The following is a 15,014-nucleotide window of genomic DNA, read 5'->3' on the forward strand; positions in this document are numbered from 1 at the left end:
CGTTCAACTCTGGTTTGTGACGTGTTTCTGGCGTTTGACTCCAGAATGCAACATGGAACTGGCGTTGAGCGCCAGTTTGCGTCATCTAATCTCGAATAAAGTATGAACTATTATATATTGCTGGAAAGCTCTGGATGTCTGATTTCCAACGCTGTTGAGAACGTGCCATTTGGTGTTCTGTAGCTCCAAAAAATCCATTTCGAGTGTAGAAAGATCAGAATCCAACAGCATCAGCAGTCCTTTGTCAGCCTTTTATCAGAGTTTTGCTCAGGTCCCTCAATTTCAGCTAGAAAATACCTGAAATCACAGAAAAATACACAAACTCATAGTAAAGTCCAGAAATATGAATTTTATATAAAAACTAATAAAAATATCCCTAAAAGTAGCTAGATCCTACTAAAAACTACCTAAAAATAATGCCAAAAAGCGTATAAATTATCCGCTCATCAAGCACCAAGGAGGTAGTTTTGTTTTCAATTCAAATCTTTTTCAATTTTTCAAGTCTTAAAACTAATTTTTCAAAATCTTTTTCTTATTCTTGTTTAATATCTTCAAAAATCCTTGCTAACAATTAATGTTTTGATTCAAAAATTTCAAGTTTGTTACTTTCTTGTTAAGAAAGGTTCAATCTTCGAATTCTAGAATCATATCTTTTAGTTTCTTGTTAGTCAAGTCATTAATTTTAAAAATCAAATCTTTTTCAACCATATCTTTTCAATCATATCTCTTTTATTTTAATTTCAAAATCTTTTCTAACTTCCTATCTTTTCAAAATTGATTTTCAAATCTTTTTCAATTAACTACTTGACTCTTTGTTTGATTTTAAAAAAAAATTTACTATTTTTTATCTTTTTCAAAACCACCTAACTATTTTTCTCTCTCTCTAATTTTCGAAAACCACTAACAACTTTTTCAAAAACCTTTTTAATTGACTAATTATTTTAAACTCTAATTTTATTTAAAATTTTTTGAAAATTCCCTCTCTTATCTCTTTATATTTAATCACCAGCACTCCTCCTCTCTTGATAATTCGAACCCTCTCCCCTATTTATATGTTCGAATTCTTCTTTATCTACCTCATCCTTCTATTCTACTTTTCCTCTGACACATTAAGGAATCTCTATACTGTGACATAGAGGATTCCATACTTTCTTTGTTTTCTTCTCTTTCATATGAGTAGGAACAAAGATAAAGGAATTCTTGTTGAAGCTGATCCTGAACCTGAAGAACTCTGAAGAAGAAGCTAAGAGAAGCTAAAGCACAACTCTCTGAAGAGGACCTGACAAAAATTTTTGAAAAAGAAGAAGAGATGGCAGCCGAAAATAACAACAATGCCAACAATGCAAGGAAGGTGCTTGGTGACTTTACTGCACCTACTCCCGACTTCTATAGGAGAAGCATCTCTATTCCTGCCATTGGAGCAAACAACTTTGAGCTTAAGCCTCGATTAGTTTCTCTGATGCAACATAATTGCAAGTTTCATGGACTTCCATTGGAAGATCCTCATCAGTTCTTGGCTAAATTTTTGCAAATCTGTGACACTGTTAAGACCAATAATGGAGTTGATCCCGAGGTCTACAGACTTATGCTTTTCCCTTTTGCTGTAAGAGACAGAGCTAGTATATGGTTGAACTCACAACCTAGAGATAGCCTGAACTTTTGGGAAAAGCTGGTCAATGCCTTCTTAGCTAAATTCTTTCCACCTTAAAAGACGAGTAAGCTTAGAGTGCAAGTTCAAACCTTTAAATAGAAGGAAGATGAATCCCTCTATGAAGCTTGGGAAAGATACAAGCAATTGATCAGAAGGTGTCCTTCTGACATGCTTTCAGAATTGAGTATCATAGGTATCTTTTATGATGGTCTGTTTGAGTTATCCAAGATGTCATTGGACTATTCTGCAGGCGGATCTATTCATCTGAAGAAAACGCTTGCAGAAGCTCAGGAACTCATTAAAATGGTTGCAAAAAACCAGTTCATGTACACTTCTGAAAGAAATCCTGTGAATAATGTGACAACTCAGAAGAAAGAAGTTCTTGAGATTGATACTCTAAATGCCATATTGGCTCAGAATAAAATATTGACTCAGCAAGTGAATATAATTTCTCAGAATCTGGCTGGATTGCAAGCTGCATCTGGCAGTGCTAAAGAAGGCTCCTCTGAAGGAGAAGCTTATGACCCTAAGAATCCTGCAATGGAAGAGGTAAATTACATGGGAGAACCCTATGGAAATACCTATAATTCTTCATGGAGGAATCACCCAAATTTCTCATGGAAGGATCAATAGAAGCCTCAACAAGGCTTCAATAACAATAATGGTGGGAGAAACAGGTTTGGCAATAGCAAGCCTTTTCCATCATCTTCTCAGCAACAGACAGAGAACTCTGAGCAGAATCGTTCTGGCTTAGCAACCATAGTCTCTGATCTATCTAAGACCACACTAAGTTTCATGAAGGAAACATGATCCTCCATTAGAAATTTGGAGGCACAAGTGGGTCAGTTGAGTAAAAAGATTACTGAAACTCCTCCTAGCACTCTCCCAAGCAATACAGAAGAAAATCCCAAGAGAGAGTGCAAGGCCATAACCATGACCAACATGGCCGAACCTGGAGAGGGTGAGGAGGATGTGATTCCTAGTGAGAAAAACCTCATGGGATGTCCTCTGAACGAAAAGGAGTTCCCCTTTGAGGAACCAAGGGAATCTGAGGCTCATACAGAGACCATAGAGATTCCATTGGACCTGCTTCTGCCATTCATGAGCTCTGAAGAATATTCTTCTTCTGAAGAAGATGAAGTTACTACTGAAGAGTAAATTGCTCAGTATCTAGGAGCAATCATGAAGTCGAATGCTAAATTTTTTGGTAATGAGACTTGGAAGGAGGAACCTCCATTGCTTATTAATGAACTAAATGCCTTGGGTCAGCTGAAGATACCTCAAAAGAAATCGGATCCCGAAAGGTTCTTAATACCTTGCACCATTGGCACCATGACCTTTGAGAAGGCCCTGTGTGACCTGGGGTCAGGCATAAACCTCATGCCACTCTCTGTAATGGAGAAACTGGAAATCTTTGAGGTACAAGTTGCAAGAATCTCACTAGAGATGGTAGACAAATCAAAGAAATAGGCTTATGGACTTATAGAGGATGTCTTGGTAAAGGTTGAAGGCCTTTACATTTCCCTGATGACTTCATAATCCTAGATACTGGGAAGGATGAGGATGAATCCATCATCCTTGGCAGACCGTTCCTAGCCACAGCAAAAGCTGTGATTGATGTTGACAGAGGAGAGTTGGTCCTTCAAGTGAATAAGGACTACCTGGTGTTTAAGGCTCAAGGATCCCTTTCTGTACACATGGAGAAGAAACATGAAAAGCTTCTCTCAATACAGAGTCAACCAAAGCCCCCACATTCAAACTCTAAGTTTGGTGTTGGGAGGTCCCAACCATGCTCTGAGTATCTGTGAGGCTCCATGAGAGCTCACTGTCAAGCTATTGACATTAAAGAAGCGCTTGTTGGGAGGCAACCCAATTTTTACTTATCTATGTTGAATTTCTATTTTCCATTGTTATTTTATGTTTTTTTAGGATGATCATGTAGAGTTACAAAAACAAAAGCAAAAATAAAAACAGCATTAAAAACGGCACACCCTAGAGGATGAGCTTACTAGCGTTTAAACGCCAGTAAGGGTAGCAGAATTGGCGTTAAATGCCCAGTCTGGCACTATTCTGGGCGTTTAACGCCAGAAAAGGGCACCAGACTGGCGTTTAACGCCAGAAAAGGGCACTAAGCTGGCGTTAAACGCCAGAAAGGGAAGAAAAGCTGGCGTTAAACGCTAGAAATGGGCAGCAACCTGGCGTTTAACGCCAGGATTGGCACTCGGAGGGCATTTACATGCCAGAATGGTGCAGGGATGAGAAATCCTTAACACTTTAGGATCTGTGGACCCCACAGGATCCCCACCTACCTCAACTCATTATCTCTCTTCTTCACGCATTCCAATAACACCCTTCCCCAAATACCCTTCACCAACCTCCACCCACTTTTCCCCAAAAATCCCACCTACCTCAACATTCAAATTCACATCCTTTCCCTTCCAAAACCAACCCCTAATACATGAACCCTACCCTTCTCTCCAATTCTATTTAAACCCCTCATCCCTCCTTCATTTTCACACATCATAAACACTTCTTTCCCCACGTGGTCGAACCATTCCCACCTCTCTATCTCCTCTATTTTCTTCTTCTTCTCCTCCCTTCTTTCTTCGTTTGCTCGAGGATGAGCAAACTTTTTAAGTTTGGTGTGGAAAAAGCATTACTTTTTGTGTTTCCATAACCATTTATGGCACCTAAGGCCGGAGAAACCTCTAGAAAGAAGAAAGGAAGGGCAAAAGCTTCCACCTTCAAGTCATGGGAGATGGAGAGATTCATCTCAAAGGTCCATCAAGACCACTTCTATGAAGTTGTGGCCAAGAAGAAAGAGATCCCTGAGGTCCCTTTCATGCTAAAAAGGAATGAGTATCCGGAGATCCGATATGAGATTCGAAGAAGAGGTTGGGAAGTTCTCACCAACCCCATTTAACAAGTCAGAATCTTAATTGTTCAAGAGTTCTATGCTAATGCATGGATCACTAAGAACCAGGATCAAAGTGTGAACCCGAACCCAAAGAATTGGCTTACAATGGTTTGGGGAAAATACTTAGATTTCAGTCCGAAAAATGTAAGGTTGGCATTCAACTTGCCAATGATGCAAGGATATGCACGCCCCTACACTAGAAGGGTCAACTTTGATCAAAGGTTGGACCAAGTTCTTATGGACATATGTGTAGAAGGAGCTCAGTGGAAAAGAGACTCCAAAGGCAAGCCGGTTTAATTGAGAAGGCATGACCTTAAATCTGTGGCTAGAGCATGGTTGGAATTCATCCAACGCTCCATCATTCCTACTACCAACCGATCCGAAGTGACTGTAGATTGGGCTATCATGATCCATAGCATCATGATTGGAGAGGAAGTAGAAGTTCAGGAGGTCATATCTCTAGAACTCTACAAAGTGGCTGACAAAACCTCCACTTTAGCAAGGTTAGCCTTCCCTCTTCTCATCTATCACCTATGCAATTTAGCTGGAATTGTCATAGTGGAAGACATCTTCATTGAAGAGGACAAGCCCATCACTAAAAAGAGGATGGAGCAAACAAGAGAGCCCACTCATAGACCTCAACAAGAGCATGAGGAAGTCCCTCATTAAGAAATCTCTGAGATGCCTCAAGGCATGCATTTTCCTCCACATAACTATTGGGAGCAACTCAACCCTCTTTGGGAGATTTGAGTTCCAATATGGAGCAACTAAGGATGGAGCACCAAGAGCACTCCATTATTCTCTATGAAATTAGAGAGGATCAAATAGCCATGAGGGAAGAGCAACAAAAGCAAGAAAGAGACATAGAGGAGCTCAAGCATTCCGTTGGATCTTCAAGAGGAAGAACTAGCCGCCATCACTAAGATGGACCTGTTCTTTAATTTTCTTGTTCTTTTTTTTCTATTTTTCGATTTCTATGCTTGATGCTTTATCTATATTTTAGCTTCATTACATGATCATTAGTGTCTAGTGTCTATGTCTTAAAGCTATGAATAATTCCATGAATCCTTCACCTTTCTTAAATGAAAAATGTTCCTAACTACAAAAGAATAAAAAGTACATGAATTTCAAATTTTATCTTGAAATTAGTTTAATTATGTTGATGTGGTGGCAATACTTTTTATTTTTCTGAATGAATGCTTGAACAGTGCATATTTTTTATAGTGAAGTTTTTGAATGTTAAAATTGTTGGCTCTTGAAAGAATAATGAACAAAGAGAATTGTTATTGATAATCTGAAAAATCATGAAATTGATTCTTGAAGCAAGAAAAAGCAGTGAAAAAGAAAAAGTGACGAAAAAAAGTGAAAAAGAAAAAGAAAGAAAAAGAAAAAGCATGCAGAAAAAGCCAATAGCCCTTTAAACCAAAAGGCAAGGGTAAAAGGGATCCAAGGCTTTGAGCATTAATGGATAGGAGGGTCCAAAGGAATAAAATTCTGGTCTAAGCGGCTAAATCAAGCTGTCCCTAACCATGTGCTTATGTCATGAAGGTCCAAGTAAAAAGCTTGAGACTGAGTGGTTAAAGTCATGATCCAAAGTAGAAAGAGTGTGCTTAAGAACTCTAGACACCTCTAACTGGGGACTTAAGCAAAGCTGAGTCACAATCTGAAAAGGTTCACCCAGTTATGTGTCTGTGGCATTTATGTATCCGGTGGTAATATTGGAAAACAAAGTGCTTAGGGTCACGGCCAAGACTCATAAAGTAGTTGTGTTCAAGAATCAACATACTGAACTAGGATAATCAATAACACTATCTAAATTCTGAGTTTCTAATAGATGCCAATCATTCTGAACTTCAAAGGATAAAGTGAGATGCCAAAACTGTTCAGAAGCAAAGAGCTACTAGCCCCGCTCATCTAATTGGGACTAAGTTTCATTGATATTATGAGATTTATTGTATATTCTCTTCTTTTTATTCTATTTTTTTTTCAGTTGCTTGGAGACAAGCAACAATTTAAGTTTGGTGTTGTGATAAGCGGATAATTTATACGCTTTTTGGCATTGTTTTTAGGTAGTTTTTAGTATGATTTAGTTACTTTTTAGTATATTTTTATTAGTTTTTATGCAAAATTCATATTTTTGGATTTTACTATGAGTTTGTGTGTTTTTCTGTGATTTCAGGTATTTTTTGGCTGAAATTGAGGGACCTGAGCAAAAATCGGATTCAGAGGCTAAAAAAGGACTGCAGATGTTGTTGGATTCTGACGTCCCTGCACTCGAAATAGATTTTCTGGAGCTAAATAAGCCCAATTGGCGCGCTTTTAATTGCGTTGGAAAGTAGACATCCTGGGTTTTCCATCAATGAATAATAGTCCATACTTTGCCCGAGATTTGATGGCCCAAATTGGCGTCAAAACGTCGGTTAGAGACCCTTTTCTGGTGTTAAACGCCAGAACTGGCATAAAAGCTGGAGTTAAATGCCCAACCTGGCACCAAAGATGGCGTTTAACTCCAAAAGAAGCCTATGCACATGAAAGCTTCAATGTTCAGCCCAAGCACACACCAAGTGAGCCCCGGAAGTAGATTTTTGCATCATTTACTTATTTCTATAAACCATAGGTTACTAGTTCACTATAAATAGGACCTTTTACTATTGTATTTTCATCTTTTTGATCATCTTTGATATTGGGATCAGGTCTTTGAACCCCTTTTTTGATTGTTTCATGTTATTTGGGAGGCATGGCTGAATGGCCATGCCTAGACCTTGTTCTTATGTATTTTCAACGGTGGAGTTTCTACACATCATAGATTAAGGTGTGGAGCTCTGCTGTTCCTCATGAATTAATGTAATTACTACTGTTTTCTATCCAATTCAAGCTTATTCTTGTTCTAAGATATCCATTCGCACTTCAACATGATGAATGTGATGATCAAGTGACACTCATCACCATTCTCACTTATGAACGCGTGCCTGACAACCACTTCTGTTCTACCTGAAAACAAGCTTGAATGCATATCTCTTGGCCTCCTAGTCCACGACGCATGGTTGCCTCTCTTGACAACAGAGCCTTCCATTCCGTGAGATCAGAGTCTTCGTGGTATAAGCTAGAATCAATTGGCAGCATTCTTGAGATTCGGAAAGTCTAAACCTTGTCTGTGGTATTCTGAGTAGGATCTGGGATGGGATGACTGTGATGAGCTTTAAACTCGTGAGTGCTGGGTGCAGTGACAGTGTGCAAAAGGATCAATGGATCTTATTCCGACACGATCGAGAACCGACATATGATTAGCCCTACATAACCCGTAGCTGGACCATTTTCACTGAGAGGATGGATGGTAGCCATTGACAACGGTGATCCCCCAACATACAGCTTGCCATGGAAAGGAGTATGAATGATTGGATGAAGGCAATAGGAAAGCAAAGATTCAGGAGGAATAAAGCATCTCCATATGCTTATCTGGAATTCCCACCAATGAATTACATAAGTATCTCTATCCTATTTTATGTTTTATCTATCTTTTAATTATCGAAACTCCATAACCATTTGAATCTGCCTGATTGAGATTTACAAGGTGACCATAGCTTGCTTCAAGCCGATAATCTTCGTGGGATCGACCCTTACTCACGTAAGGTATTACTTGGGCGACCTAGTGCACTTGCTGGTCAGCTGGACAGAGTTGTGAAAGAAGTGTGAGAATCTCGATTTAGTGTACCAGGTAGGTAGGGATCCTGTGGGGTCCACAGATCCTGAGGTGTCAAGGATTTCGCATCCATGCACCTTTCTGACGTTTAAACGCCCTCTGTGTGGCATTTCTGGCGTTAAACTCCAGGCTGATGCCCCTTTCTGGCGTTAAACGCCAGTCTGGCTGCCAGTTTTGGCGTTTAATGCCCAGAATGCTGCCAGACTGGGCGTTAAACGCCCATTCTGCTATCCTTACTGGTGTTTAAACGCCAGTAAGCGCGTCCTCCAGGGTGTGCTATTTTTGATGCAATTTTCTATTTTGCTTTAATTCTGCAGCTGTTTTTGTGACTCCACATTATCATCAACCTAAAGAAAACATAGACTAACACTAGAAAATAAAATGAAAAAGTAATTAATATAGATAAATAAAATTGGGTCGCCTCCCAATAAGCACTTCTTTAATGTCAATAGCTTGACAGGAAGCTCTTACAGAGCTTCACAGATGCTCAGAGCATGGTTGTGGCCACCCAACACCAAACTTAGAAGTTGAGTGTGGGGGCTCTGTCTAACTTTGTATTGAGAGAAGCTTTTCATGCTTCTTCACCATGTTTACAGAAGAAGATCCTTGAGTCTTAAACACAAGGTAGTCCTCATTCAGTTGAAGGACTAACTCTCCTCTGTCCACATCAATCACAGCCCTTGCTGTGGCTAGGAAGGGTCTTCCAAGGATGATGGATTCATCCTTATCCTTCCCAGTGTCCAGAATTATGAAGTCAGCAGGGATGTAAAGGCCTTCAACCTTCACTAAGATATCCTCTACAAGTTCATAATCCTGTTTTATTGATTTGTCTGCCATTTCTAGTGAGATTCTTGTAGCTTGTCCTCAAAGATCCCTAGTTTCTCCATTACAGAGAGTGGCATGAGGTTGATACCTGACCCCAGGTCACACAGAGCCTTTTCAAAGGTCATGGTGCCTATGGTGCAAGGCATTAGGAACTTTTTTGGATCCGGTTTCTTTTGAGGCAATGTCTACTGAATCCATGTATTCAATTCATTGATGAGAAAAGGAGGTTCATCCTGCCAAGTCTCATTACCAAATAACTTGGCATTCAGCTTCATTATTGCACCTAGATACTGAGCAACTTGCTCTTCAACAGTGTCTTCGTCCTCTTCAGAGGAAGAATATTCATCAGAGCTTATGAATGACAATAGTAAGTTCAATAGAATCCCTATGGTCTCTGAATGGGCCTCAGATTCCTTTGGTTCCTCAATAGGGAACTCCTTATTGGTCAGTGGACGTCCCTTGAGGTCTTCCTCATTGGGAATCACTACCTTTTCACTCTCTCCAGGTTTGGCCATTTTGGTTATAGTTATGGCCTTGCACTCTCTTTTGGGATTCTCTTCTATATTGCATGGGAGAGTACTAGGAGGAGTTTCAGTAACTCTTTTACTCAGCTGATCCACTTGTGCCTCCAAATTTCTGATGGAGGACCTTGTTTCATTCATGAAACTGAGAGTGGTTTTAGATAGATCAGAGACTATGTTTGCTAAGCCAGAGAGGCTCTGCTCAGAATTCTCTGTCTGTTCCTATGAAGATGATGAAAAAGGTTCGCTATTGCCAAACCTATTTCTCCCACCATTATTATTATTGAAGCTTTGTTGAGGCTTCTGTTGATCCTTCCATGAGAAATTTAGATGATTTCTCCATGAAGGATTAGGTGTTTCCATAGGATTCTCCCATCTAATTCACCTCTTCTATTGTAGGATTCTCAGGGTCATAAGCTTCTCCTTTAGAGGAGGTTTCTTTAGCACTGTCGGATGCAGCTTGCAATCCAGTCAGATTCTGAAAAATTATATTGACTTGCTGAGTCAATATTTTGTTCTGAGCCAATATGGCATTTAGAGTATCAATCCCAAGAACTCCTTTCTTCTGAGTCATCCCATTATTCACAAGATTTCTTTCAGAAGTGTACATAAACTGGTTATTTGCAACTATCTCAATGAGTTCCTGGGCTTCTGCAGGGGTTTTTAAATGAAGAGATCCACCAGCAGAATTGTCCAATAACATCTTAGACAATTCAGACAGACCATCATAGAATATTGATGAGCGGATAATTTATACGCTTTTTGGCATTGTTTTTACATAGTTTTTAGTAAGTTTAAGCTACTTTTAGGGATGTTTTCATTAGTTTTTATGATAAATTCACATTTCTGGACTTTACTATGAGTTTGTGTGTTTTTCTGTGATTTCAGGTAATTTCTGGCTGAAATTGAGGGATTTGAGCAAAACTCTGAAAAAGGCTGACAAAAGGACTGCTGATGCTGTTGGATTCTGACCTCCCTGCACTCGAAATGGATTTTCTGGAGCTACAGAACTTCAATTGGCGTGCTCTCAACGGCGTTGGAAAGTAGACATCCAGGGCTTTCCAGCAATATATAATAGTCCATACTTTATTCGAAGAATGACGACGTAACTTGGCGTTGAACGCCAAGTACATGCTGCTGTCTGAAGTTAAACGCCAGAAAAACGTCATGATCCGGAGTTGAACGCCCAAAACACGTCATAACTCGGAGTTCAACTCCAAGAGAAGCCTCAGCTCGTGGATTGATCAAGCTCAGCCCAAACATACACCAAGTGGGCCCCGGAAGTGGATTTATGCATCAATTACTTACACATGTAAACCCTAGTAGCTAGTCTAGTATATATAGGACATTTATCTATTGTATTAGACATCTTTTGACCACTTTAAGTCTTTATTCATTCGGTCACTTGATCATGGAGAGGGCTGGCCATTCGGCCATGCCTGAACCTCTTTCACTTATGTATTTTCAACGGTGGAGTTTCTGCACACCATAGATTAAGGGTGTGGAGCTCTGCTGTACCTCAAGTATCAATGCAATTCTACTTTCTTTTATTCGGTCTCTATCTTATTCTTATTCCAAGATATTCATTCGCACCCAAGAACATGATGAATGTGATGAGTAAATAACCCTCATTATCATTCTCACTTATGAACGCGCGTGATTGACAACCACTTCCGTTCTACATGCAACAGAGCTTGAATGTGTATCTCTTAGATTCCCCAACAGAATCTTCGTGGTATAAGCTAGATAGATGGCGGCATTTATGAGGATCCGGAAAGTCCAACCTTGTCTGTGGTGTTCCGAGTAGGATCCTGGGAATCCGGAAAGTCTCACCTTGTCTGTGGTATTCCGAGTAGGATTCCGGTAATGAATGACTGTGACGTGCTTCAAACTTGCAACCTGCTGGGCGTTAGTGACAGACGCAAAAGAATCAAGGGATTCTATTCCAGTAGGAGCGGGAACCAACCGGTGATTAGCCGTACTGTGACAGAGTGCGTGAGCATTAGTTTTCACTGCGAGGATGGGATGTAGCCATCAACCATGGGTGATGCCTCCAGATGATTAGCTGTGCGAGTGACAGCCGCATAGGATATTTTCCCGAGAGGATTGAAAGTAGCCACAGCTGATGGTGAACCCCTATACAAAGCTTGCCATGGAAAGGAGTAAGAAGGATTGAGTTGAAGCAGTAGGAGAGCAGGCGTCCTTGAGCTCTACAGCATCTCCATCCGCTTATCTGAAATCCCCACCAATGAATCTGCATAAGTCTTCTATCCTTTTTATTATTCCTATTTTATTATTTCTATTTTCGAACCCATAAATAATGTTTAATCCGCCTGACTGAGATCTACAAGGTGACCATAGCTTGCTTCATACCAACAATCTCTGTGGATTCGACCCTTACTCACGTAAGGTTATTACTTGGACGACCCAGTACACTTGCTGGTTAGTTGAACGGAGTTGTGAAAATAAACAGTGCCCTAAGAGTATACAAAAGAACATGTGATCACAATTTCGTCCACCAAGTTTTTGGCGCCGTTGCCGGGGATTGTTCGAGTATGGACAACTGACGGTTCATCTTGTTGCTCAGATTAGGTAATTTTCTTTTCAAAAATCTTTTTCAAAATTTTTCTTTTAATTTTCGTTTTTCTTCACATTATTTTCGAAAAAATTAATAAAAATCCAAAAAAATTAGAAAATCATAAAAATCAAAAATATTTTATGTTTCTTGTTTGAGTCTTGAGTCAATTTTTAAGTTTGGTGTCAATTGCATGATTTAAAAAAATTTTTTTTTTCTTGCATTTTTTTTGAAAATCCCATACATTCATAGTGTTCTTCATGATCTTCAAGTTGTTCTTGATAAGTCTTCTTGTTTGATCTTGATGATTTCATGTTTTGTGTTGTTTGTTGTTTTTCATGTGCATTTTTTGCATTCATATTTTCCATGCATTAAAGATTTTTAAGTTTGGTGTCTTGCATGTTTTCTTTGCATAAAAAATCTTTCAAAATTATGTTCTTGATGATCATCATGATCTTCAAAGTGTTCTTGGTGTTCATCTTGACATTCATAGCATTCTTGCATGCATTCATGGTTTTGATCTAAAAATTTCATGCATTGAGTATTTTTGTTGTTTTTCTCTCTCATCTTTAAAAATTCAAAAATAAAAAAATATCTTTTCCTTATTTCCCTCCAAATTTTCGAAATTTTGGGTTGACTTGGTCAAAAATTTTCAAAATTAGTTGTTTCTTACAAGTCAAGTCAAAATTTCAAATTTTAAAAATCTTATCTTTTTAAAATCTTTTTCAAAAATCATATCTTTTTCAATTTTTTCTATTTTTCGAAAATTTCAAAAATCTTTTTCAAATTATTTTCAAAATCTTTTTCTTATCTTTATATGTAATTTTCGAAAATTAGCTAACAATTAATGTGATTGATTCAAAAATTTGAAGTTTGTTACTTTCTTGTTAAGAAAGGTTCAATCTTTAAGTTCTAGAATCTTATCTTGTAGTTTCTTGTTAGTGAAGTAAATAATTTCAAAATTTTTGAATTAAATCTTTTTATCTTTTATTTGATCTTTTTCAAAAATTTTATCTTTTTCAAAATTTGATTTCAAAAATATCTTATCTAACTTACAATCTTCATATCTTTTTCAAAATTTGATTTCAAAACTTTTTCAATCAACTAACTAACTTTTTGTTTGTTTCTTATCTTTTTCAAAACCACCTAACTACTTTTCCCTCTCTTATTTTCGAAAATATCTCTCTCTTTTTCAAAAATTCTTTTTAATTAATTAATTGTTTCATGTTTTAATTTTAATTATAATTTATTTTTAATTTTCGAAAATCACTAACCCTTTTTTAAAATTATTTTCGAATTTTCTCTTCTCTTTTCTTCTTTTATTTAATTATTTAATTACTAACACTTCTCTTCACCTCTCTTCATCCATAAAACCGAATCCATTCTTCATTCTTCTACCCCCTTTCTTTTTCTACTAACATAAAGGAATCTCTATACTGTGACATAGAGGATTCCTCTTCTTTTCTTGTTTTCTTCTCTTTCATATGAGCAGGAATAGGGATAAAGGCACTCTTGTTGAAATTGATCCAGAACCTGAAAGGACTCTGAAGAGAAAATTAAGAGAAGCTAAATTACAACAATCCAAAAGAAACCTTCTAGAAATTTTCGAACAAGAGAAAGAGATGGCAGACGGAAATAATAATAATAATGCAAGGAGAATGCTTGGTGACTTCACAAAGCCAACATCCAAGTTTGATGGAAGAAGCATCTCCATTCCTGCCATTGGAGCCAATAACTTTGAGCTTAAGCCTCAACTAGTTGCTTTAATGCAACAAAACTGCGAAATCTATGGACTTCCATCTGAAGATCCTTATCAGTTTTTAACTGAGTTCTTGCATATCTGTGAGACTGTAAAGACGAATGGAGTTGATCCTGAAGTCTACAGACTCATGCTTTTCCCTTTTGCTGTAAGAGACAGAGCTAGAGTATGGTTGGATTCACAACCCAAGGACAGCCTGGACTCATGGGATAAGCTGGTCACTGCATTCTTGGATAAATTCTTTCCTCCTCAAAAGCTGAGCAAGCTGAGAGTGGATGTTCAAACCTTCAAACAAAAAGATGGTGAATCCCTCTATGAAGCTTGGGAAAGATACAAGCAGTTGACCAAAAGATGTCCATCTGACATGTTTTCAGAATGGACCATATTAGATATATTCTATTATGGTCTCTCTGAATTTTCGAAAATGTCATTGGATCATTCTGCAGGTGGATCTATTCACCTGAAGAAAACGCCTGGAGAGGCTCAAGAACTCATTGACATGGTTGCAAACAACCAGTTCATGTATACTTCTGAGAGGAATTCCGTGAACAATGGGGTACCTCAGAAGAAAGGAGTTCTTGAAATTGATGCTCTGAATGCCATACTGGCTCAGAACAAAGTGTTGACTCAACAGGTCAACATGATCTCTCAAAATCTGAATGGATTACAACATGCATCCAACAGTACTAGAGAGGCAGCTTCTGAAGAAGCTTATGATCCTGAGAACCATGCCATGGCAGAGGTTAATTACTTAGGTGAACCTTATGGAAACACCTATAACTCATCATGGAGAAATCATCCAAATTTCTCATGGAAGGATCAACAAAAACCTCAACAAGGTTTTAACAATGGTGGACGTACTAGGCTGGGCAATAGCAAGCCATATCCATCATCTTCTCAGCAACAGACAGAGAATTCTGAACAAAACAATTCTAATTTAGCCAATATAGTCTCTGATCTGTCAAAGGCCACTTTCAGTTTCATGAATGAAACAAGATCCTCAATTAGAAATTTGGAGGCACAAGTGGGCCAGCTGAGTAAGAAAGTCATTGAAACTCCTCCCAGT

At 38.4% G+C, this 15,014-nt stretch overlaps 1 non-coding gene across 1 annotated transcript; it reads right to left on the bottom strand.

The window, feature by feature from the left end:
• Positions 1-14,210: 14,210 nt before the first annotated feature.
• On the bottom strand, positions 14,211-14,314 carry LOC130977613 (small nucleolar RNA R71). Its single transcript, XR_009085299.1, has one exon. It is a non-coding gene; the product is annotated as a small nucleolar RNA R71 (small nucleolar RNA).
• Positions 14,315-15,014: the final 700 nt, after the last annotated feature.

This window comes from Arachis stenosperma, chromosome 4, assembly GCF_014773155.1.
Source record: "Arachis stenosperma cultivar V10309 chromosome 4, arast.V10309.gnm1.PFL2, whole genome shotgun sequence".
Lineage (NCBI taxonomy): Eukaryota > Viridiplantae > Streptophyta > Magnoliopsida > Fabales > Fabaceae > Arachis > Arachis stenosperma.